A 25,223-nucleotide genomic window follows, 5' to 3' on the forward strand; every position below is an offset into this window, starting at 1 on the left:
ATTTCCACTGAAATATACTATATTAATTTAATTTCTCATCCATCTATTTTTCCTCTTAAATACACAGTACATTTCTTCCATATAAACAATCATCAATCCTTCACCTTTCCTCTCTCTCTCTCTCTCTCTCTCTCTCTCTTATGCTGTCTGGGAATTTTCTCTCCTAATGTTAACACAGTTCTGTTTAGGGAAAATTCCCGAAATCGTACCATTGTTTTGATGTTCGACTAGTTTTCAGTGTGCTTGATTTGGCAGGCTTGAGTTGGTTCACGCTCGACTCGTCCATAAACCGGTTATTTTAGTGACATGTTAGTGATTTGGTTTACCACTATGGTGAAGTCATAGTCTTGCTTAAGTTGTTGGATAAGTTGTAACGACTCAAATAGTAGATATTGCTACATGAAGCGTTTTGAACCTTCCTTGGATTCTACATCTATCTCGAACTTATGACTTCAGTGTTTCGCCGCTACGTGGCAGCTTCGTTCTTACTCTATGTTGAAGGCGCCTGTGAACACTGCTGGCCTACCATTAATCAGCTTGCCTCCACACCGGCCACATTTACATTCCGGTCAGCTACCCAGGTCAGAATCTGTTCTCTCACCAGGCACCGTACTTTACAAATATATGTGCGTTCTTAAGAAGTGTTAATTTGGAAATGCGATTAAACTCTAGTGAAATGGCAGAAATAGACCAATATATAGTTTGTTTTTCACCATAGTGAAAGAAGTGTGGGGAGGAAACTCGTAGTGCCAAGCAGGTGGTCTAAGTTGGGTCTTAGGATAGGGGTTTCACTTATTGTTTTCACTTATTGTTGAGGTCAATTTGGTCCTCCTTGGGTTAAACCCAGTTTGTATTGGGGTAAGTGCACCAGTAGGTTGGGTGTCACCCGGCAGGGTCAGTTAGGTTAGTGGGTTATTGAGGTGTGTGAGTTGTGGGGTGCCGTGGCATATCAGCCTGAGTGTTATCAAATGAAAAGGGGATAAACAAATAAATTTAAAGCATCAGCAAGTATTTGTGTAGCGCTTGGGGGGCGGTATGCTACAATCCGTCATAGCTACTGACGTCACTACTCTGACCGTCAGTTCCCATGATTTACCACCTAAACCTTCGTGGCACAGTATGCCACGACTACTAAACAAAGTCTTTTAAGGTCAATGTATCCAATTTTCAAATGATATGTGACAGTCTCAGTATCTTTCCAAGTGTCACTAGGATGCCCCTCGGTTAGTACATCCAGATCACCTGAAGATCCGCCACCCCACAGGGATCACCTGAAAATCCGCCACCCCAGATTGTCTCACCTGAAGATCTTACACCCCAGACTCTCTCACTTTTAAGATCAGCCTTTTTTTCATAGACATTCAGGTGTAACAAAGAGTAAAAAAACTTTTATAAATCAGGAAATTAAAGTCAATTATTGAAACATGAACTCATTAAAAAACTTAGTGGATATAAAAAATGCAGAAAAAAGTTTACTTCATTAAAAGTATGATACAATAAATAGTGTTCATTACTGCTGGTTTAGTGCTTCTGTCAACGATGCCGAAGACTCAAGTGGGAGTGTAGGGTGTGCGTCCTCTGTGATGTTTTGGCTTATGAGAGAAGCATGATTCATCGATTTCCACAGTAATCCCAGTCCCGCCCAACATTACTGGATTTGCTTGGAAGTACGAAGCACATATCTCCCTGAAAAAAGCTGTAACAGTCAATTATTTTCTTCTCAGATAGGTTTACTTGAAGACTTGCGTCGTTTCTCCAATGCGTTCACTCCAGAGGTACATGATATGAACCCATTTCTGCAGTGACAGTCTAGACCGGGCAAAAAATGATCCAGTCCTTATACTTCTTGTTCCTTTATACTTTGTACATCCTTTTTTCTGGCATTTCCACACCACACGGTCCACACATTTGGAGTGTTTAGTCCAGTTCATGTTATTGTGGCATTTTTCACACTTCACAGCACGCCTTAGAAGCTCCTTCTGCTGAAGCCAAGTAATAACAGGAGTTGGGTCCTCAGTCAGCAGCGGTAGAACAACTGTCTCAAAAGTATTGGCTGCCATTGTGGAGCAGTGGTGGGACTGGTGTCATCTCGTACCACACACGGTATTGGTCTGATGAGTGGAATGTGATAAGCAGTGTAGTAAACTCCAGCAACTACCACTGCTTCTTTCTCATTTTGAAACAATGAGCATGAAGCTGCGTCACCCCCACAGTTTCGTTAACATTTGAAGCAGTTATTTACAAACTATGCCATCCCACAGATCCATTTTCATTTCGAAGCAGTGACCCAGCTGGTATATATATATATATATATATATATATATATATATATATATATATATATATATATATATATATATATATATATATATATATATATATATATATATATATATATATATATATATATATATATATATATATATATATATATATATATATATATATATATATATATATATATATATATATATATATATATATATATATATATATATATATATACACATATATATATATATACACATATATATATATATATATATATATATATATATATATATATATATATATATATATATATATATATATTGCCAGGTAAGGTTTCATTAAATAATTTGTAAGGGGAAAGGCATCATCCCCAACAATAACATATGGTGCTCTAATATTAGAGTTTGGGAGGTTTGCTGGTGGTGGAACACCTATCGCTCCCCCATCAATTCCTTCCTTAAGTTTACATTTGTTCCAAACACCTCCATCACTTGCTCTCCCATTAGTGCCTATATCTGTGCACAAAAAATTATAATCAGAATCAACTAATGCAAGTAAAATTACACTAAAATTACCCTTATAATCATAAAAATGTGATCCACTATTTGCAGGCTTCTCTAATACTACTCTCTTCCCATCTAGAGCACCTATACAGTTTGGAAAATTCCACATGCTATAAAAATCTTGAGCCACTTTTCTCCAGACCTGGTGACATCTCGGCATTTTCATGTAGATAGGTTGAAGAGCCTCATACAAGGCCATGCAGACTTCAGGAATGATGGTTAAGATCAAGTTCTGGCTCACTCGGAACTGGAAACTCAATGATGTCTGCGTCTCTCCTGCAAGATGGAATTGATAAAATTTTAGTGTGAAACAGATAGATTTGGTACAATAGTGTATTTTTAAGGAATTTTTTGTTTGGTATTATTATTGAAAATGTTGCTCTGTCATGCTAGTCAGTAGCTGTCTGGTAAAATTGCTAATGCAACAGATCATATCTTTTTATAAAAACTCCTAAAAGGTTAGGTTAGATTGAGTTATGTTATGGTAGAGTAGCTTTAAGGCAAAAAACTCATGAAATTTGTTATTAACACACTTTTCTCCACCAGAGGGAATGTTTACAACTTGAATTTCACCAATAAGGCATTTCTTAGTCACTGCAGTTGGGTTAAGTTTAGTTTAATTTAGGTTAGGTTAACCTAACCTAGGTTTGGTTAATTAAGGTTAGGTTAGATAAGGTTTAGGTTGACCTTGCCTAACCTAAATTAACCTAGGTTAGGTTAGATCAGATTTAAGTTAGGGTTAGATTATGTTAGGTTAAGTTAGTGGAGGAGGAGTTATGATTATGACGAAGAAATAAATAAATGTGGATAAGGTTTTGTATGGGAAGAACAACGCATAAGGATAAAAAGTGATGGAAAAGAATTAATAATCATGGTGACCTATGTACCTCCTAAAACAAATTCTATGATCAAGGATACTTTACAGACTTTGGAAAGTGTATTATCTGGAAAAAGAAAGGTGATACTAGTAGGAGATTTTAATTGTAAGGAGGTGGATTGGGAAAATCTAGTAAGTGGTGCTGGAGAGGAAGCATGGGGATAGAGATTTCTTAATCTAATGATGGAAAATATGATGGAACAGAGGGTGAAGGAAAATACTAGATATAGAGGAGATGATGAACCGGCTAGACTGGATTTGGTGTTAACAAGAGAAGTGTACCTATGTGGAGATATACAATATAAGTGTCCTTTGGGAAAGAGTGATCATGTGGTTATGGAAATGCAGATAGCAACAACACAGCGAAGGAAGGACGAGACATACAGGAGTGGTAGATTGAATTATAGAAAGATGGACACAGAAAGTTTGAAAAATTATTTCAGAAAATTAGATTGGGAGGAGATGTTACAAATCAGAGAAGTGCAAAAGAAATATGAGATTTTTATGAAATATTATAAAGAAGGAGTTATGAAATTTGTACCAAAGTATAAACCGAGAGAGGAAGGAAGAAAGGATTGGTTTAATGCAACTTGTGTTAAGGCTAAGGAAAAGAGAGATGTGGCTTGGAAAAGATGGAAAAGAGCAGGAATATACTAAATAAGGAGAATTATAGAGTGGCGAGAAATGAGTATGTGAGGGTAAGGAGGAGGAAGAAAGAAAATTTGAAAAGATATTGTAGACAAGAGTAAGGAACATCCAAAATTGTTTTACAGGTTCATAAATGGTAAACTTAAAAGAGAGAGTCCATTGAAAGATTAAAAGGAGAGCAAGGGATAGTAGATGACCCTAAGAATATAGCGGAATTGCTAAATAATAGGTTTCAGCAAGTATTTACTGAAGAAACAATGTTTGTAAAGCCACAGAATGTACAAGGAAATGTGCACATGGAGGACATTAAGATACCTAAAAAGGAGTTATATAAAATGTTGGAGGAACTTAAAGATGATAAAGCGATGGGACCAGATGAAGTTTCAGGAAAATTATTGAAGGAGTGTAGAGAAGAATTGATTGATCCATTATATGATATTATAAGGTGTTCATTAGAAACAGGGAAGTACCAGTAGAGTGGAAGAGAGCTGAAGTGGTGCCCATTTATAAGGGAGGCAGTAAGGAAGAGCCTCTTAACTATAGACCTGTGTCTCTAACAAGTGTGGTCGGTAAGATTTGTGAGAGGGTGATAAAGAAATATTGGATACGGTTCCTGGAGGATCATAAGTTATTATCGGATCATCAATTTGGCTTCAGGAAAGGGAGGTCATGTGTAACAAATCTACTGAGCTTTTATTCAAGAGTGGTTGACAAAATACAAGAGAGAGAGGGATGGATGGACTGTGTATATTTGGATTTAAAGAAAGCTTTTGACAAGGTACCTCACAAGAGACTGTTATGGAAAGTAGAGATTTATGGAGGACTGAAAGGAAAAGTGTTAAAGTGGATGGAAAACTACTTGAGATGGAGGGAGATGAGAACGGTAATAAGGGATTAAAAGTCGGACTGGTTGGTGGTGGAGAGTGGAGTCCCACAAGGCTCAGTGCTGGCACCAATACTTTTCCTGGTATATATTAATGACATGCCAGAGGGAGTAAACAGTTATATTGATTTGTTTGCGGATGATGCGAAGTTGTGTAGGTGTATGAAGAGTGAAGAAGATTGTGAAATTTTACAGGCAGACCTGGATAAGATTTGGGAGTGGAGCAAGAGGTGGCAAATGGAATTTAATCTGAGCAAAAGTCATGTGATGGAGATGGGAAAGAGTGGAAGACGGCCAAGAGGGTCATATAAGATGTGTGAAGAAGTAGTGTTGAAAAAGGTGGAAAAGGAAAAGGATTTGGGAGTGATAATACAAGACCATGGGCAGTTTGAGGCTCATATTGATAAGATGTTTGGAGAAACGTATAATTTGATAAAAATATTGGATTAGCCTTCCATTATATGGATAAAGATATGATGAAGAAATTAATTAGTATGGTAATTAGACCAAGATTGGAATATGCTGGAGTGGTTTGGTCCCCTTATAAAAAGAAGCATATAAGGAAGTTGGAGAGATTGCAGAGAATGGCAACAAAATGGTTCCGGAATTGGCAGAAATGACCTATGAGGAGAGATTAAAAGAAATGAATTTGCCTACCTTGGAACAAAGAAGAGAAAGAGGAGATTTAATACAGGTTTATAAACTGTTGAATGGACTGGATGAAGTGGATAATGAGCAAATGATGTTGAGAGAGGAAAACTTAAGTAGAACTACAAGATCGCATAGTAAAAGATAGCCAAGGGAATATGCTTGAAGGATGTGAAGAAATATAGTTTCCCACAAAGATGTGTGGAGGTGTGGAATGGTTTGAGTGAGGAGGTGGTGTCAGCAAGGAGTGTGCATAGTTTTAAAGGAAAGTTGGATGTGTGTAGATATGGAGACGGGGCCACACGAGTATGATACCCAGGCCCTGTAAAATTACAACTAGGTGAATACAACTAGGTGAATACACACACACACACACACACACACATAAATTTATGGATTTGTATAACTCTCCTGTGAAAAAGTTTGTGCCATATTACAGAAAGAGGGCTTTAAATAATAAACAGTGGTTTAATAGGAATTGTGAAGAAGCAAAAAAGAACAAAGAAAAGGCATGGAAGAAACTTAAGAAAAACAGTGATGTATTATCAAGGGAAGGCTACAAAACAGCAAGGAATAGATATGTTGAAATAAGGAGAACAGCACAGAAGGAATATGAACAGAGGGTGGTGGAAAACTGTGATAGTGATCCAAAAATGTTTTACAAATTCATAAATGGAAAACTAAATATAAGGGAGGCAATAGAAAAGGTAAAAAACGGGGAAGAAGTATATGAAGATGCTGGAGATATAGCTGAAATTTTGAACGACAACTTTTGCAAAGTGTTTACAAAGGAGGAGCATTTTATGGGAGGAAGGCCTATGGAAATAAAGCAAATGCAGGACATCATGGTTACTAAGGAAGATGTAAGGAAAATTATAAGCAATCTGGATATTAATAAATCAATGGGGCCTGATGGCATATCTGGGAGGTTGCTAAATGAATGTAAGGATCAATTGTTGAACCCCGTATTTGATATTGTGGAAACCTCCATACGAACAGGATTAGTCCTGAAAGAGTGGAAAAGAGCTGACATTGTGCCTATATATAAGAATGGTAGTAGAATGGAACTGCTAAATTATAGACCAGTATCGTTGACTAGTATATTGTGCAAGGTATGTGAAGAAGTAATTAAAGCTAAGTGGAGTGAGTATCTAGAAAGTGAAAACATTCTGAGTGAAAGGCAGTTTGGTTTAAGAAAAGGAAGATCGTTTGTATCTATTATGTTTTTATTCAAGAGTGACTGACATACTACAACATAGAGAGGGATCGGTGGATGCTATCTACCTGGACTTGAGAAAGGCCTTTGATAAAGTACCACACAATAGACTGATGTGGAAACTAAAGATGACTGGAGGAGTAAAGGCGTTTTCAGTAGCGTCACCGCAAGGCGAAACATGTTTGACTTCACGCTGAACAGGACAGTGCTGAGGACACCGTCGGTGGTGCCAGACGACCGTGTCATTGTGATCTCAATCCCTGGGAGAAGTTATCGTACACATCAGTCCCCTGCTCCAGCACTGTGGTCAAGACGTAAACACAGCAGCATAGTGGAAGAGTTTGGAGATTTATTCCTTGATGGGGAGTATTATAGGTCACCAGTGTATTCATCATTTGTATATGCCGAGCCCCGAGCAGCGCAATACTCATAAAAAACAAGAGGTCTTCAGTCCTGGAAGTGGTTTGATCTACTCGGGCTTGTTTTGAAGGTGTTCCATTGTAGATGTGTGGCAGCGGTTTTCTGACACCTATATAATTGAATTACGTCAATAATTAGCAGATAATCTATTTTTACCATCATTCATTACTTTATGATAAAGGATTTGCAAAAATATCATTTTTTCACCTAATAATAGAAAAGTAACTCCATTATTGTATCGAAGTCATGACTAGAAGTATGGAATCGGACAACACCCACAAGAAGGACGGATAGATGCGACATGTCACCAGCTACCACCAGCTCCTTAATTTATTTCAGTATTTTTATATCGGTTCTCTCCAGTATGCCGCACAATATGTAAACGTAAATCTACATCTACAGTACCCACTTCTATGGCCTAACATACATCTAACTATTCAGTTTTATTCGAAATGTAACTCCTTGATCTCATTCCATGAGGTTGATGGGGTTGCTACGCTGATTGGCTAAAAGCGTTTGCCAAAGAGAGCAAACGCTTTGAAAGGCGTTGCTGCATGGAAAACTTGCCTGTTTCAGTTTGAGGGACTACTGAAAACGCCTTAAATGATAAACTAGCAAAATGGATGGAAAATTACTTAATGGGAAGAAATGAGAACAGTGGTGAGAGGAAGGAAGTCCGAGTGGAAGAAAGTAACCAGTGGAGTTCCACAAGGGTCAGTGCTGGGTCCCATCATGTTTTTGATTTATGTTAATGATATGCCAGTAGGAATTGATAGTTTGCGGACGATACTAAAATTATGAGGAGAGTAAAGAATGTGGAAAATTGTAACAAGTTACAGGAAGATCTTGATAAAATAAATGAGTGGAGTAAGGAGTGGCAGATGGAATTTAATATAGACAAGACCCATGTTATGAAAATGGGAAGAAGTAGATACAGACCAAACAGGGATTACAGGCTGGGAGATGAGAAAATTAAAGAGACCAATGAGGAGAAAGACTTAGGAGTAACCGTGCAAAACACTTTGTCACTGGAGAAACACATTAACAAGATTTTTTTGAAAACATACAACATGCTTCAAAATATTGGCCTTGCATTCCACTATCTAGATGAAGGAATGATGAAGAAGATATTATGTACCTTAATAAGACCCCAGCTAGAATATGCAGCATGTGTCTGGTCACCGCATATGAAGAAAAATGTGAAAAAGGTAGAAAGGGTACAAAGGCTGGCAACAAGGATGGTACCAGGACTCGGGGAGTTAGACTATGAGGAAAGACTGAGGAAGCTGGGGCTGACCACATTAGAAGAGAGAAGAACAAGAGGAGACATGATAACTATATATAAATTGGTGAACAAGATTGACATACTGGATAGAGTTGATAAAGGTGACCACAAGTAATCATCTCCGAGGATATGGAAAAAAGCTAATAAAGGACATCTGTCTAAATGACGTGAGAAAATACAGTTTCCCGCATCGTAGCATTGATAAGTGGGATAAACTGAGCAGTGATGTCGTTGACGCGGTGTGTGTCAATCAGATGAAAGAGATATGACAGGAATGGACAAGGAGACAGGACACAGAGAGCTTAGCTCGGGCCCTGTAATACACAAATAGGTAAACAAATAGGTAAATACACACACACACACAAAGAGGAAGTTGAACATAAATGTTCCTTGGGGAGAAGCGATCATGATGTCCTAAGCTTTGAGCTGGATACGGAATTAAGCACGAATTAGATTGTGGAACGCAGGGAGGAAAAATTGAATTATATTAGGGCAAATTATAACCATATAAGGGAGTTCTTTAATTAAATTGACTGGTCCGTGGTATACCAGGAAAGGGATATGCAATTGAAATACGATAAATTTATGGATTTGTATAACTCTGCTGTGAAAAAGTTTGTGCCATATTACAGAAAGAGGACTTTAAATAATAAACAGTGGTTTAATAGAAATTGTGAAGAAGCAAAAAAGAAAGAAAAGGCATGGAAGAAAGTTAAGAAAAAACAGTGATGTATTATCAAGAGAAGTTTACAAAGCAGCAAGGAATAGATATGTTGAAGTAAGGAGAACAGCACAGAAGGAATATGAACAGAGGGTGGTGGAAAACTGTGATAGTGACCCAAAAATGTTTTACAAATTCATAAATGGAAAACTAAATATAAGGGAGGCATTAGTAAAGGTAACAAATGGGGAAGAAGTATATGAGGATGCTGGAGATATAGCTGAAATTTTGAACGACAACTTTTGCAAAGTGTTTACAAAGGAGGAGCATTTTATGGGAGGAAGACCTACGGAAATAAAGCAAATGCAGGACATCATGGTTACTAAGGAAGATGTAAGGAAAATTTAAGCAATCTGGATATTAATAAATCAATGGGGCCTGATGGCATATCTGGGAGGTTGCTAAATGAATGTAAGGATCAATTGTTGAACTCCGTATTTGATATTGTGGAAACCTCCATACGAACAGGATTAGTCCCGAAAGAGTGGAAAAGAGCTGACATTGTGCTTATATATAAGAATGATAGTAGAATGGAACCGCTAAATTATAGACCAGTATCGTTGACTAGTATATTGTGCAAGGTATGTGAAGAAGTAATTAAAGCTAAGTGGAGTGAGTATCTAGAAAGTGAAAACATTCTGAGTGAAAGACAGTTTGGTTTCAGAAAAGGAAGATCGTGCGTATCCAATTTATTATGTTTTTATTCAAGAGTGACTGACATACTACAACATAGAGAAGGATGGGTGGATGCTATCTACCTGGACTTGAGAAAGGCCTTTGATAAAGTACCACACAATAGACTGATGTGGAAACTAAAGAAGATTGGAGGAGTAAATGATAAACTAGCAAAATGGACGGAAAATTACTTAATGGGAAGAGAAATGAGAACAGTGGTGAGAGGAAAGAAGTCCGAGTGGAAGAAGGTAACCAGTGGAGTTCCACAAGGGTCAGTGCTTGGTCCCATCATGTTTTTTATTTATGTTAATGATATGCCAGTAGGAATTGACAGTTACATGAACATGTTTGCGGACGATACTAAAATTATGAGGAGAGTAAGGAATGTGGAAGATTGTAACAAGTTACAGGAAGATCTTGATAAAATTGAGTGGAATAAGGAGTGGCAGATGGAATTTAATATAGACAAGACCCATGTTATGAAATGGGAAGAAGTAGATACAGACCAAACTGGGATTACAGGCTGGGTGATGAGAAAATTAAAGAGACCAATGAGGAGAAAGACTTAGGAGTAACCGTGCAAAACACTTTGTCACCGGAGAAACACATTAACAAGATTTTTGAAAACATATAACATGCTTCAAAATATTGCCTTGCGTTCCACTACCTAGATGAAGGAATGATGAAGATATTATGTACCTTAATAAGACCCCAGTTAGAATATGCAGCTTGTGTCTGGTCACCGCATATGAAGAAAAATGTGAAGAAGGTAGAAAGGGTACAGAGGCTGGCAACAAGGATGGTACCAGGACTCAGGGAGTTAGACTATGAGGAAAGACTGAGGAAGCTGGGGCTGACCACATTAGAAGAGAGGAAAACAAGAGGAGACATGATAACTATATATAAATTGGTGAACAAGATTGACATACTGGACAGAGAGTTGATAAAGGTGACCACAAGTAATCATCTCCGAGGACATGGAAAATAGCTAATAAAAGACATCTGTTTAAATGATGTGAGAAAATACAGTTTCCCACATCGTAGCATTGATAAGTGGAATAAACTGAGCAGTGATGTCGTTGACGCGGTGTGTGTCAATCAGATGAAAGAGAGATATAACAGGAATGGACAAGGAGACAGGACACAGTGAGCTTAGCTCGGGCCCTGTAATACACAAATAGGTAAATACACACACACACACACACACACACACACACACACACACACACACACACACACACACACACATGAAAAGTGGAAGGAATTTATAAAAATATACAAAGAAGGTGAGAAAAAATTTGTACCAATAAGACAACATAGAGAAGTTGGAAAGCAGGACTGGTTTAACGATAGATGTGAAAAGGCTAGAACAAGAAAAGAGGATGCATGGAAGAGGTGGAGAAGGAAAAGACGGATTAAGCAGTGGGAAAGTTACAAAAGAGCAAGAAATGAATATGTGTTGATTAGAAGAGAAGAAAGAAAGAAACAAGAAAAGGATATAATTGATAAATGTAAAGACCAACCAAGGCTTTTTACAGACATGTGAACAACAACATCAAAAATAGAGAAAGTATTGAAAGTTTAGAAGTAAATGGAGTATGCAGTGAAGATCCCAGGAAATGGCAGAGGCTATGAATGGATGCTTTCGGAAGGTATTCACAAAGGAGACTGCTTTTGACAAACCACTGGTAATGGAACAGAAAGGGATTATGAAGGAGTTTCAAGTAACTGTGGAGGAGATCAAGAATATGATGGGGAGTTTAGAAGTGAGAAAAGATGTGGGACCTGATGGGGTATCAGGATGGATTTTAAGAGAATGCAGGGAGCAACTGGCAGAAAAAGTTTGTGAAGTAATTGATGCCTCATTAAGGGAAGGTGTAGTGCCCCAAGACTGGAAAAGAGCTAACATTGTCCCAATCTATAAAGCAGGTAACAAGAGAGACCCATTGAACTATAGACCAGTATCACTTACAAGTGTGGTAGCTAAGATGTGTGAGAGGGTGGTGAAGAATAGATGGACAGACTTCTTGGAGAAAAATGACATACTTTGTGAGTGTCAATTTGGTTTTAGAAAAGGGCGTTCATGCACGACAAACCTGATATGTTACTATTCGAGAGTGATAGATGTAATACAGGAAAGAGATGGTTGGGCTGATGGAATATATCTGGATTTAAAAAAGGCCTTTGATAAGGTACCACACCGGAGACTGATCTGGAAACTTGAAATGGTAGGAGGAGTGCATGGCAGTTTACTAAAATGGATGGAAGACTTTTGGTAGGAAGAGAAATGAGAACAATAATTAAGGACAGACCATCAGAATGGGGCTTGGTGGAGAGTGGAGTTCCACAGGGATCAGTGTTGGCACCAGTAATGTTCAGTCTACATAAATGACATGGTGGATGGGGTGTCCAGTTATGTGAGCCTATTTGCAGACGATGCAAAATTGTTAAGAAAAGTGAGATGTGACAAAGATTGCGAACTACTCCAGGAAGACTTGGACAGAATATGGAAATGGAGCTGTACATGGCAAATGGAGTTCAACACGACAAAATGCAAGAAAATAGAGTTTGGCAAGAGTGAAAGAAGAATCAGGAGTATGTACAAGATAGGAAATGAAGACATAAAACCAGTCATGAAGAAAAAGACCTTGGGGTGACAATTACCAATGACCTATCGCCAGAGAGACATATAAACAAAATAATTGGAGAAGTATTGAACTTATTGAGGAACATAAGAGTGGCGTTCGTATATTTAGATGAAGAAATGATGAAGAAAATAATTACTGCAATGATAAGACCGAGGCTTGAATATGCAACAATACAGTGGGCTCGAACTTAAAGAAACACATAAGGAAACTAGAGAAAGTACAGAGGGCTGCAACAAAATGGTGCCTGACTTAAGAGATTTGACTTATGAAGACAGACTGAAAAGAATGCAACTTCCGACCCTGGAAAACAGAAGAGAAAGGGAGACCTGATAGCAATATACAGAGTGATGATTGGCATGGAAAAATGGATAGGGAAGATCTGTGTATGTGGAATGAAAGAATGTCGAGAGGGCATGGGAAAAAAAACTAAAATGGCCACTTATAGGAGAGATGTGAAAAAATATAGCTTCCCTCATAGAAGGGTGGAAGCATGGAATAGTTTAGACGTGGAAGTGGTCAACGCAAGGAATATTCATGATTTTAAGAAAAAGCTGGACATTAATAGATATGGAGACGGGACAACACGAGCATAGCTCTTTTCCCGTATGTTACAATTAGGTAAATACAATTAGGTAAATACACACACACACACACACACACACTGTCCGGTAGCTCAGTCGTTAGAGCGCTGGCTTCACAAGCCAGAGGACCGGGGTTCGATTCCCCAGCCGGGTGGAGATATTTGGGTGTGTCTCCTTTCACGTGTAGCCCCTGTTCACCTAGCAGTGAGTAGGTACGGGATGTAAATTGAGGAGTTGTGACCTTGTTGTCCCGGTGTGTGGTGTGTGCCTATCCGAAGATCGGAAATAATGAGCTCTGAGCTCGTTCCGTAGGGTAACGTCTGGCTGTCTCGTCAGAGACTGCAGCAGATCAAACAGTGAAAAATGACACACACGAGAGACGCGGTTGAGGAAGGACGCACTGGCGCCTTTGCGACAATCAGCTGATCTTCACTACATACCTGTTGTACAGTTTTTACAGTGGCCTGGGCAGGTAGTGTGGACTCCTTTTTTTCAATTTTTTTCATGCAATCAATTATTAAGGAATGATGAGTGAAAAAGAGATTCCATCTAAATACAGACATGAGATTAGAGAAGGAATGAAAGCTGATGATGACTATGTTGGTGAGGGAGAGCGTGTATTCGAAGGCTTCGATACGACGACTACTTCACTACTTAAGAGAGTGTTAGATATTGAATATAAACTAGATAAATTGATAAAGGAAAATATGGAAATGAAAAAGAATGAAGAACAGGATAAAGAGTTTATAAAACTGAGAGAAAAGATAAAAAAAACGTGGAAGAAAACGAAGCTAGGCTAAGAGCAGAAAACGAAGAACTTAAAAAGGAAGTAGCTAACTACAAAAAGCAGATGGAAGAAGGACTCGGTAATGCCGAGAAAGAAAAAGAGAAGCTGAAAGATCTAGTAAACAAGGAAGAGGAAAGTACAGAATGTGATTAAAAAAGAAGTACAAGCATGGAGAGTCCAAGATAAGAAAGATAAGGCTGATATTCAGGAGGTGATTGAAGAACAACTTAAAGAAAAAGAAGAAAATATGACAAGCAAAATTATAGGAGTCCTCAAGACAAAAGAAAATTTAGTTAGAGAAATTGCAGAAAAAAAGAAGAGTGTAGTCATATTTGGAATAAAAGAAAAAAATATAGAATATAGACCAAAAAGAGAAAAAGAAGAAATGAAATCAGTCAAAGACCTACTGAAGAATCTAAACGACGAAGATAGGCAGAACTTGGAAGAGGAAGTAGAAGAAATAAACAGAATGGGACCATATCAAGAAGGAAAAATGAGACCAATTAAAATACTACTAAAATCACAAGCAGCAACAGAAGAAATATTATATAGAACAACAAAACTTAGAGAAACAGAAGGCTGCAAGAATATCTATATAAAGAAAAATAGAAATGAGGAAGAAAGGAAGAAATACAATGAAGTGGCAGCAGCAGTAAGGGAAAAGAATAATGAAAGGTCAGAAGAAGAGAAGAAGGCATTTTTTTGGAGAATTCTAGGAGATAGGATAAGGAAATGGTATATAAACGAGAAGGAAGAGAAAAAAGTGGAACAAGTTTAACTAAAAGTGATTAAGACAAATGACTAAAAATGATGTATACGAACATAAACGGGGTTTTATCAAGTAAACTAGAATTAAGAGATTTCATAAAGAAAGAAAATCCAGATATTGTATGCCTGGCTGAAACAAAACTGAATAAGGCATAATAGGTATAACGTATGGAGAAGAGACAGAGTGGGTAAAGGAGGAGGAGTCATGATTATGTTAAGGAAGGAGATAGTGATAAAACAAGTGGAATGTGTGGAAAGGAGAAAAGAGATAGAGCATGGAAAAGGTGGAGGAGAAATAGAAATCCAGTAAATAAGGAAAACTTCAAGGCAGTGAGAAATGAATATGTTAAGGTGAGGAAGGATGAGGAAAGGAACTATGAAAAGGATATTGTCGAAAAATGTAAGGAGCAACCAAAATTGTTCTACTGATTCATAAATGGAAAAATTAGGCAAAAAGAAACAATAGAAAGGTTTAAAGGAGAGAACGGGATGGTGGAAGACCCAAAAAGTATGGCAGAAATATTAAATAATAAATTCCAGGAGGTCTTTACTAAGGAATCCAAATTTGAAAGGCCACAGGGTAATAGAGAGACCGTCTATATGAAAGAGGTTAAAGTAACCAAGCTTGAAATAAAGAGTTACTGAAGGAATTGGATGAAGGGAAGGCAATGGGACCGGATGAAGTCTCAGGCAGAATACTGCAAGAATGTAGGGAAGAACTAACAAGTCCTATATACAACATCATAAAATGTTCAATAGAAAATGGAACAGTACCAGTAGAATGGAAAAGAGCTGAGGTGGTTCCCATATATAAGAATGGAAAGAAGGAAGAACCTTTAGATTACAGACCGGTATCACTAACTAGTGTAATATGCAAGATGTGTGAAAGAGTTATAAAGAAACAATGGATCGAGTTCCTTGAAGACAACAAATTCATATCAAATAGCCAATTTGGTTTTAGAAAAAGATGGTTGTGTATAACTAATTTACTGAGTTTCTATTTTAGAATAGTTGATAAGTACAAGAGAGCGAGGGATGGATTAACTGTATTTATTTGGATTTATAAAAGGCGTTTGACAACGTGCCACATGCAAGATTTCTGTGGAAGTTAGAGGAGAAGGGTGGCTTAAAAGGAACCACATTGAGATGGATGGAAAATTATTTGAGGGGAAGAGAAATAAGGACGGTAAAGATATGGAGTCCAAGTGGAGAGCAGTAGAAAGCGGAGTGCCACAGGGTCAGTATTGGCACCAATACTTTTCTTCATATATAGAAACGACATGCCAGAAGGAGTGAACAGCTACATAAATCTGTTTGTGGATGATACGAAACTGTGCAATGTTGTAAACACTTTAAACACTTTAAATACTTTATTGTATTTGTCTTATGTACATGGATTAACAAAAAAAAAAGAAAAAAAAAGAAAATAGTTTACCAGGACAAATAGCCCTTTGTAAGCTATAGATGGCTTTATGGGCAATAATACAAATTTACAGATACACAAAAAGATAACTGTTCTGCATGAAAAGAGAGAGGGAGAGAAAAAAAAAAGGTCCATCTATGTTAAACACATTGGGTAATTACATATGTACATATACTTATTTTGTCATATATAAAAGTAAACTCCTATCCAAAATATTATTTTTCGTATCACTAATAAAATAACAATAAAAATAATACTAATAGTAATAATAATAATAATAATAATGATAATAATAATAATAATAATAATAATAATAATAATGATGATAATAATAATAATAATAATAATAATAATAATAATAATAATGATGATAATAATAATAATAATTAATAATAATAATAATAATTAATAATAATAATAATAATAATAATAATAATACATATAAAATAAATACAATAATAATTTTACATCTATTATCATTATCATAAGATGAAATAGAAAGATTAGTAAGAACATAGTATATGTCTTTTAAATTTTTGATTAAAAGATGATATACTGGTTGATTGTTTGATATGAGGTGGTACTTCATTCCATATTTTAGGTCTTAGGTACAGCAGTGAATGTTTGATAAGTGTTAGTTTGTGACTGGGGATATGCAATGAATGTTGGTTATGGGTTTGGTAATTGTGTATAGGTTGAGTGTTATAGTTATTAGAATTTATTGTTTTATACATATAAAATGCAATATTCAGTTTAGATAAGTCAACAAGGTTCAAGATATTTAGTGTTTTAAATAATGGAGGGGTGTGCTCATTAAAACTATTGTTGGTTATTATCCTGATAATTTTTTTATGTAGTATATTGAGTTGATACAAATGACATGGGTAAGTAAGGGAACAGATAAGGTTACAATAAATAAGATGGGGATATATGTGAGCATAATATAAACCTTTAAGAATATTAATTGGGGAAAAATGTCTTACTTTGAGTAGGAGTGGGATAATTCTTGATATCTTTAAACATAGGTTGGACAGGTGCTGCTTAAAGTTTAAATTTCTATCAAATGTTATACCAAAGAATTTTATTTGATTAACCTGCAGGATATCATCATTTAGTATAGTTAAGTTAGGTAGTGGCTGGTAGGTGGTAATGGTGTTAGAAAATAGCATATAATAAGTTTTGCTAGTATTAACTATGAGACGGTTAGCTAAACACCAGTCAAAGAATTTTAGAAGTTCTGTATTTGCCCTATTAATTAATTCTGTTAGTTTTTCTCCTATCATATAGAAAGTAGAGTCATCCACAAATAATGTAGTGTGGAGAGTATTTGATATATTGGAAATATCATTAATATAAATAATGAAGAGTATAGGGCCCAGTATGCTTCCTTGAGGTACACCTAGATTCACTGGTTTAGTTGTGGATAAATGATTGTCAAATACTGTATACTGTTGCTTGTTATATAAATATGACTTGAACCAGTCATGGATACATCCACAAATACCATAGTGGTGCATCTTTTCTAGGAGAATATGAGGTTGCAGTGTGTCGAAAGCCTTACGGAAGTCTATAAAAATGAATAAAATTGATTTCCTTTTATGAAGTGCTGTATGGAGATCAGACATAAATGTATTTAAAGTGTGAAATGTGCTGAAGCCTGGTCTGAAGCCAAATTATCTATTATTTAAAATTTTCATCCTGTTTAAAAAATTTAATAAGTAGTTTTTCATTAATGATTTAAATATCTTCAAAAAGTTTGGTAATATAGAGATAGGTCGGTAATTTGATACATCTGCTTTGTAACCTGATTTATAGATAGGAATTATTTTACCAAGTTTCAGCTTGTCAGGGAAAATACCTGTCTTGACTGATTGGTTGAATAGAATTGTGAGAGATTTGGCAAATAAGTCTTTGTTTTCTTTTATGATAGCAACTGGTATCTCATCAATGTGTCCTTTTTTGTTTTTGAGGTCTGACATTACTTTTATTGTATCATAGTTTGTTATTATAGGCATCACCATTGAGTGTGGATAGTCACCGCGAAGGTATGAGGTATGGGAGATTTCTGTGGGTGGCAGTTTGTGTGCAAGTTCAGGGGCAATGTTTGAGAAATAGTCATTAAATGCATCTGATATTTCATGTGGGGTGTTTTTACTCGTAGTTTGGTTGTTGTGTATTATTGACTTGATTGTTGTGTTAATTTTAGTCTTGCTATTTGAGAGTTCATTTATTGTTTCCCATATTTTTTTGGTATTTAGTCTAAAATCTGAGAATCTTTGTAAATAATAATTTCTTTTAATGAGCTTAATGAGGTTTGTTAGATAATTTCTATAATGTTTGTAAATATCAAAGTTGATCATTCCTATTTTATATGCTTTATAGAGATCTAATTTGTATTGTATAGATTTTATTAACCCTTGAGTGATCCATGGTTTTTCAAGTTTTAATTGAAATGAATTTTGTCATTTTAGGGAAAGAGGAATAGTATATACTGTACACATGTCCAGAAACAGATTGCAATTTATGTTTGTGTTTTCGTGTATTAACAGAATTCCAATTGATTTCTGATAATTTTTGCTCTAAAATTTGCTCGGGTTTCCCTGTTTTTTAGTCTAAAGGATACTCGATGATTATCATTGATCTTCTCAAGGATCGGAAGGTTTAGGAACACTGGAAGATGGTCACTTAGGGAGACAAAAAGATACCAGGAGATGAGGGAACTGTGAAATTTGTCCATATGTTGTCCAAGAGGGAGGGGGAGACAAAAAGAGGATTGCGAAATACTGCAGGAAGAGCTAAATAAGATCTGGGAATGGAGTAAAAAGTGGGAAATGGAATTCAATGTGGACAAAAGCCATGTCATGGAAATGGGAAAGAGTGAAAGACGACCCATGGGAATCTATAAGATGGGAGATAGAGTAGAACTGGAGAAAGTAAAAAAGGAAAAGGACTTAGGAGTGACGATGGAAGAAAACAATCGACTGGTAAGCCATATTGATAGAATTTTCAGAGAGACATATAATTTGCTAAGGAATATTGGAGTAGCATTTCACTACATGGACAAAGAAATGATGAAGAAATTGATAAGTACTTTAATAAGACCCAGATTGGAATATGCAGGAGTAGTGTGGACCCCTCATAAAAAGAAACACAAAGAACTTGGAGAGACTACAAAAAATAACTACAAGAATGGTTCCAGAATTTGAAGGGATGACATATGAATAGAGACTAATGGCTATGGATCTACCAACCCTGGAACAGAGAAGGGAGAGAGGGGATCTGATATAAGTTTGTAAATTGATCAACGGAATGGATTAAGTGGATAATGAGAAATTTATCCTGAGTGAAGAATATGACATTCAAAGCACAAGATAGCATAGTAAAAAGCTGAGAAAGGGAAGATGTCTGAGAGATTTTAAAAATACAGTTTCCCACAGGGATGTGTGGAGACTTGGAACAGTTTGAGTGAAGAAGTGGTGTCAGCAATGAGTGTGCATAGTTTAAAAAAAACATTGGATAAGTGTAGATATGGAGACTGGGCCACATGAGCATAAAGCCCAGGGCCTGTAAAACTACAACTAGGTAAATACAGACCTGGCACTCCCTACCCTGTGTACACAGTGCCACTCAGTCTATGGCATCCCCTTAACCCTGTCAGTGACTCCTCCAATAGTGTGTCAAGTCAACCTCTGCCAGTCAGACACCCTTATTAACCCTCAACACAAGACCATAGGTATTGCTTGGGTGTCCCTCTAGAACCTTCTGGAACAAACACAACATATGTTACTCTCCTATCACACTTCACCTGGGTATTATGATCTCAGATTTATGTGTACTCTTCTTAAGTATGTACAGTTGTTGCTATACCACTGCCATCTGGCATCCTTCACAGATCTAACCTTACCTCCACAGGTTTGGACCCCATGAGACCTGCCTAAGTTGAAGATTGCAGTGGAGGGCAGCTGGTGATGGGCAAGCTTGAATATCTGCTGGAGGAGCATAGAGGGAGTAGAAAAGGTGAAGTACTTGAAGAAGCTCCCCTAAACATCCCAGTGGATTCCCCTACCTTGACAACTGTGTGTCTGTTGCACAGGCCACTGACCACTGGTGAGAGAAGGAGGGAGGGAAGAGGGTGTGGCTGAGGGAGAAAAGGATCCTCTTGGTGGAAGCTAGGAAGAGAGAGACTCAGTGTGAAGAGAGAGATATGGGGAAGTGAGATGGAGAGAGTGAGGGAAGCCAGTGGTGAGAGAATTTTCATTAAATAAGCAAACATACATTTTTTTTAAACACTGGGTGCTGATATTTTGGCTTTCCTGTCTTTCTCAGTCCCTTTATTTTGTTTGCTTTGCTGGCATTTGTTTGTGTGGGAGAGTATCTCATCATCCTAGTATGTATGTGTATTTACCTAGTTGTATTTACCTAGTTGTAGTTTTACAGGGCCTGGGCTTTATGCTCGTGTGGCCCCGTCTCCATATCTACACTTATCCAATCTTACTTTAAAAGTATGCACACTCGTTGCAGACACTACTTCTTCATTTAAACTGTTCCACGTCTCAATACATCTCTGCGGGAAACTATATTTTTTAATATCTCTCAGACATCTTCCTTTTCTCAGCTTTTTACTATGCGATCTTGTGCTTCGGATGTCATATTCTTCTCTCAGGATCAGTTTCTCATTATCCACTTGGTCCATTCCGTTGATCAATTTATAAACTTGTATCAGGTCTCCTCTCTCTCTTCTTTGTTCCAGGGTTGGTAGATCCATAGCCTTTAGTCTCTCCTCATATGTCATCCTTTCAAATTCTGGAACCATTCTTGTAGCTCATTTTTGTAGTCTCTCCAATTTCCTTATGTGTTTCTTTTATGAGGGGTCCACACTACTCCTGCATATTCCAATCTGGGTCTTATTATAGTACTTATCAATTTCTTCATCATTTCTTTGTCCATGTAGTGAAATGTTACTCCAATATTCCTTAGCAAATTATATGTTTCTCTAAAAATTCTATCAATATGGCTTACTGGTTGATTGTTTTCTTCCATCGTCACTCCTAAGTCCTTTTCCTTTTTAACTTTCTCCAGTTCTACTCCATCTCCCATCTTATAGATTCCCACAGGTCGTCTTTCACTCTTTCCCATTTCCATGACATGGCTTTTGTTCACATTGAATTCCATATCCCACTTCTTACTCCATTCCCAGATGTTATTTAGGTCTTCTTGCAGTATTTCACAATCCTCCTTTTGCTTTATAACTGCACAGTTTCGTATCACCTGCAAACAGATTTATGTAGCTGTTCACTCCTTCTGGCATGTCGTTAATATAAATGAGGAAAAGTATTGGTGCCAATACTGACCCCTGTGGCACTCTGCTTTCTATTGCTCTCCACTTGGACTTCATATCTTTAACTACCGTCTTTATTTCTCTCCCCCTCAAATAATTTTCTATCCATCTCAGTGTGCTTCCTTTTAAGCCATCCTTCTCTAACTTCCATAGTAATCTTGCATGTGGCACTTTGTCAAATGCCTTTTTTAAATCCAAATAAATGCAGTCAACCCATCCCTCTCTCTCTTGTACTCTATCAACTATTCTAGAATAGAAACTCAATAAATTAGTTACACACGACCGCCCTTTTCTAAAACTAAATTGGCTATTTGATAATAATTTGTTGTCTTCAAGGAACTCGATCCATTGTTTCTTTATTATTCTTTCACACATCTTGCATATTACACTAGTTAGTGATACCGGTCTGTAATTTAAAGGCTCTTCCTTCCTTCCGCTCTTATATATGGGAACCACCTCAGCTCTTTTCCATTCTACTGGTACTGTTCCATTTTCTATTGAGCATTTTATGATGTTATATATACGACTTGCTAGTTGTTCCCTACATTCTTTCAGTATTCTGCCTGAGACTTCATCTGGTCCTATTGCCTTCTCTTCATCCAGTTCTTTCATTGACTTTTTTTCCAAGCTTGGTTACTTTAATCTCTTTTATATAGATGGTCTATCTATTACCCTGTGGTCTTTCAAATTTGGATTCCTTAGTAAAGACCTCCTGAAATTTACTATTTAACAGTTCTGCCATACTTTTTGGGTCTTCCACCATCCTGTTCTCTCCTTTTAACCTTTCTATTTTTTCTCTTTGCCTTATTTTACCATTTATGAATCTGTAGAACAATTTCAGTTGTTCCTTACATTTTTTGACAATGTCCTCTAAATAGTTCCTTTCTTCTTCCTTTCTCACCTTAGCATATTAATTTCTTGCTGCTTTGAAGTTTTCCTATTTACTGGATTTCTATTTCTCCTTCACCTTTTCCATGCTCCATCTCTTTTCTCCTTTGCCTTGGCACACCTTGTGTTAAACCAATCTTTCTTTCCTTCTTCTTTAGGTCTATATTTCGGGACATATTCCCTGACTCCTGTTTTTGTATATTTCCAAAAATAAGTTATGTTTCTCTTGCACCGTCTCTGAGTTTTCCATCTCCTCTCAGTTAACGTATTTGAAATATTTCTTTAGATTCTCAATATCAGCCTTTCTGTAATTTAATCGGTCTCCTTTGTATGAATGATCACTATCTTCCTTTCCCTCTTCTATATCAATTTCTAATATTACATGGTCACTCTTTCCCAACGGGCACTTATATCTTGTATCATCATTCATTTGTATACCGCTTGTAAAAACTAGGTTCAATCTTGCCGGCTCGTCATTTCCTCTGAATCTTGTGTTTTCCTTTACTCTTTGGTCCATCATATTATCTATCATTAGGTTCAGGAATCTTTCTCCCCAGGCTTATTCCCCTATACCACTTTCATAATTTTCCCAGTCCACTTCTTTACAGTTGAAATCTCCTACTAATATCACTTTTCTCCTTTCTTTAAAGATTCTCGTTAGACTCCTTATTGTGTCATCTATTATGTCCTTATATTCTTGAGTGGTCCATGGATTTGTTTTTTGTGGCACATATGTTACAATGATTGTTAACTCTTTTATTAATATGCATTTTAATATACAGTACTTCTGCTTTTCCTTGCCCACATTCCACTTGGTTTACCACCATCTCTTTCCTTAACATTATCATGACTCCTCCTCCTCCTTTAGCCCCCCTGTCTCTCCTCCATACATTATATCTATTATCCATGTCTATTTTGATTGCCTCAATTAGTTTTGTTTCAGCCAGGCATACAATATCCGGTTCTTCTTTCTTTATGGAATCTCGTAATTCTAATTTACTTGATAGAACCCCTTATCACTTTTAGTTAAACTTGCTCCACTTTTTCCTCTTCCTTCTCTTCTATATACCATTTCCTTATCCTGTCTCCTAGAATTCTCCAAAAAAAAAAAAAATGCCTTCTCCTCTTCTGACCTTTCATCATTTTTTTTTCCCTACTGCTGCTGCCAGTTTGTTGTATCTCTTCCTTTCTTCCTCATTTCTATTTATATATATATATATATATATATATATATATATATATATATATATATATATATATATATATATATATATATATATATACACTTGCAACCTTCTGTTTCTCTTCTGTTGCTGCTTGTGATTTTAATAGTATCTTAATTGGTCTTGTTGTTTCTTCTTGATAAGGTCCCATTCTATGTATTTCTTCTACTTCCTCTTCTAAGTTCTTCCTATCTTCGTCGTTTAGAATTTTTAGTAGGTCTTTGACTGATTTTATTTCCTCTTTTTCCCTTCGTGGTCTATATTTTACATTTTTTTCTTTCCGTCTAAATATGATTACACTCTTCTTTGCAATTTCCCTTGCTAGATTTTCTTTTTCCTTAAGGACTCCAATCATTTTGTTTGTCATATTCTCATCTCTTTCTTTTAGTTGTTCCAGAATCACCTGAAAATTATCCTTGTCTTTCTTATCTTATACTCTCCATGCTTGTACTTCTTTCTTAATCAAATCCTGTACTCTTCCCTCTTCTTTGTTTACTAGATCTTTCAAGTCCTCTTTTTCTTTCTCTACTTTACCGAGTCCTTCATCCATCTGTTTCATATATTTGGCTAGTTCTTTTTTCAGTTCCTCGTTTTCTACTCTTAGCTTTGCTTCATTTTCTTCCACTCTTTTTATCCTTTCTTTCATGTTCAGAAAATCTTTTTTCTGTTCCTCGTTCTCTTTACTTTCCATACTTTCCCATATCCATTTATCTAATTTTCTTTCCAGTGTTAAAACTCTCCTGTGGAGGATAGTGCTTGCCTCTTCAAACCTGAATCTCTCTCCTCATCAACATATTCATCCTCTTCTTGCAATCCTTCCCTAGTCTCATACCTGCATTTAGGTGTAAACTCTTTCTTACTCATGCATGCTGTGTGTGTGTGTGTGTGTGTGTGTGTGTGTGTGTGTGTGTGTGTGTGTGTGTGTGTGTGTGTGTGTGTGTGTATTTACCTAATTGTATTTACCTAATTGTAACATACAGGAAAAGAGCTATGCTCGTGTTGTCCCGTCTCCATATCTATTAATGTCCAGCTTTTTCTTAAAATCATGAATATTCCTTGCGTTGACCACTTCCACGTCTAAACTATTCCATGCTTCCACCCTTCTATGAGGGAAGCTATATTTTTTCACATCTCTCCTATAAGTGGCCATTTTAGTTTTTCCCATGCCCTCTCGACATTCTTTCATTCCACATACACAGATCTTCCCTATCCATTTTTTCCATGCCAATCATCACTCTGTATATTGCTATCAGGTCTCCCTTTCTCTTCTGTTTTCCAGGGTCGGAAGTTGCATTCTTTTCAGTCTGTCTTCATAAGTCAAATCTCTTAAGTCAGGCACCATTTTTGTTGCAGCCCTCTG

At 36.7% G+C, this 25,223-nt stretch overlaps 1 long non-coding RNA gene across 2 annotated transcripts in view; it reads left to right on the forward strand.

The window, feature by feature from the left end:
- Nucleotides 1-281: 281 nt before the first annotated feature.
- The window catches only part of LOC123507570, a 48,392-nt gene continuing 23,450 nt past the window's right edge, over nucleotides 282-25,223 (forward strand). Inside the window, exons 1-2 of one of the 2 annotated variants that reach the window (XR_006675689.1) lie at nucleotides 282-581; nucleotides 20,327-20,521. This is a non-coding gene — a long non-coding RNA (uncharacterized LOC123507570). The remainder of the gene's footprint in view (nucleotides 582-20,326; nucleotides 20,522-25,223) is intronic. The other variant, XR_006675688.1, reaches the window with a different exon arrangement.

This window comes from Portunus trituberculatus, chromosome 22, assembly GCF_017591435.1.
Source record: "Portunus trituberculatus isolate SZX2019 chromosome 22, ASM1759143v1, whole genome shotgun sequence".
Classification (NCBI taxonomy): Eukaryota; Metazoa; Arthropoda; class Malacostraca; order Decapoda; family Portunidae; genus Portunus; species Portunus trituberculatus.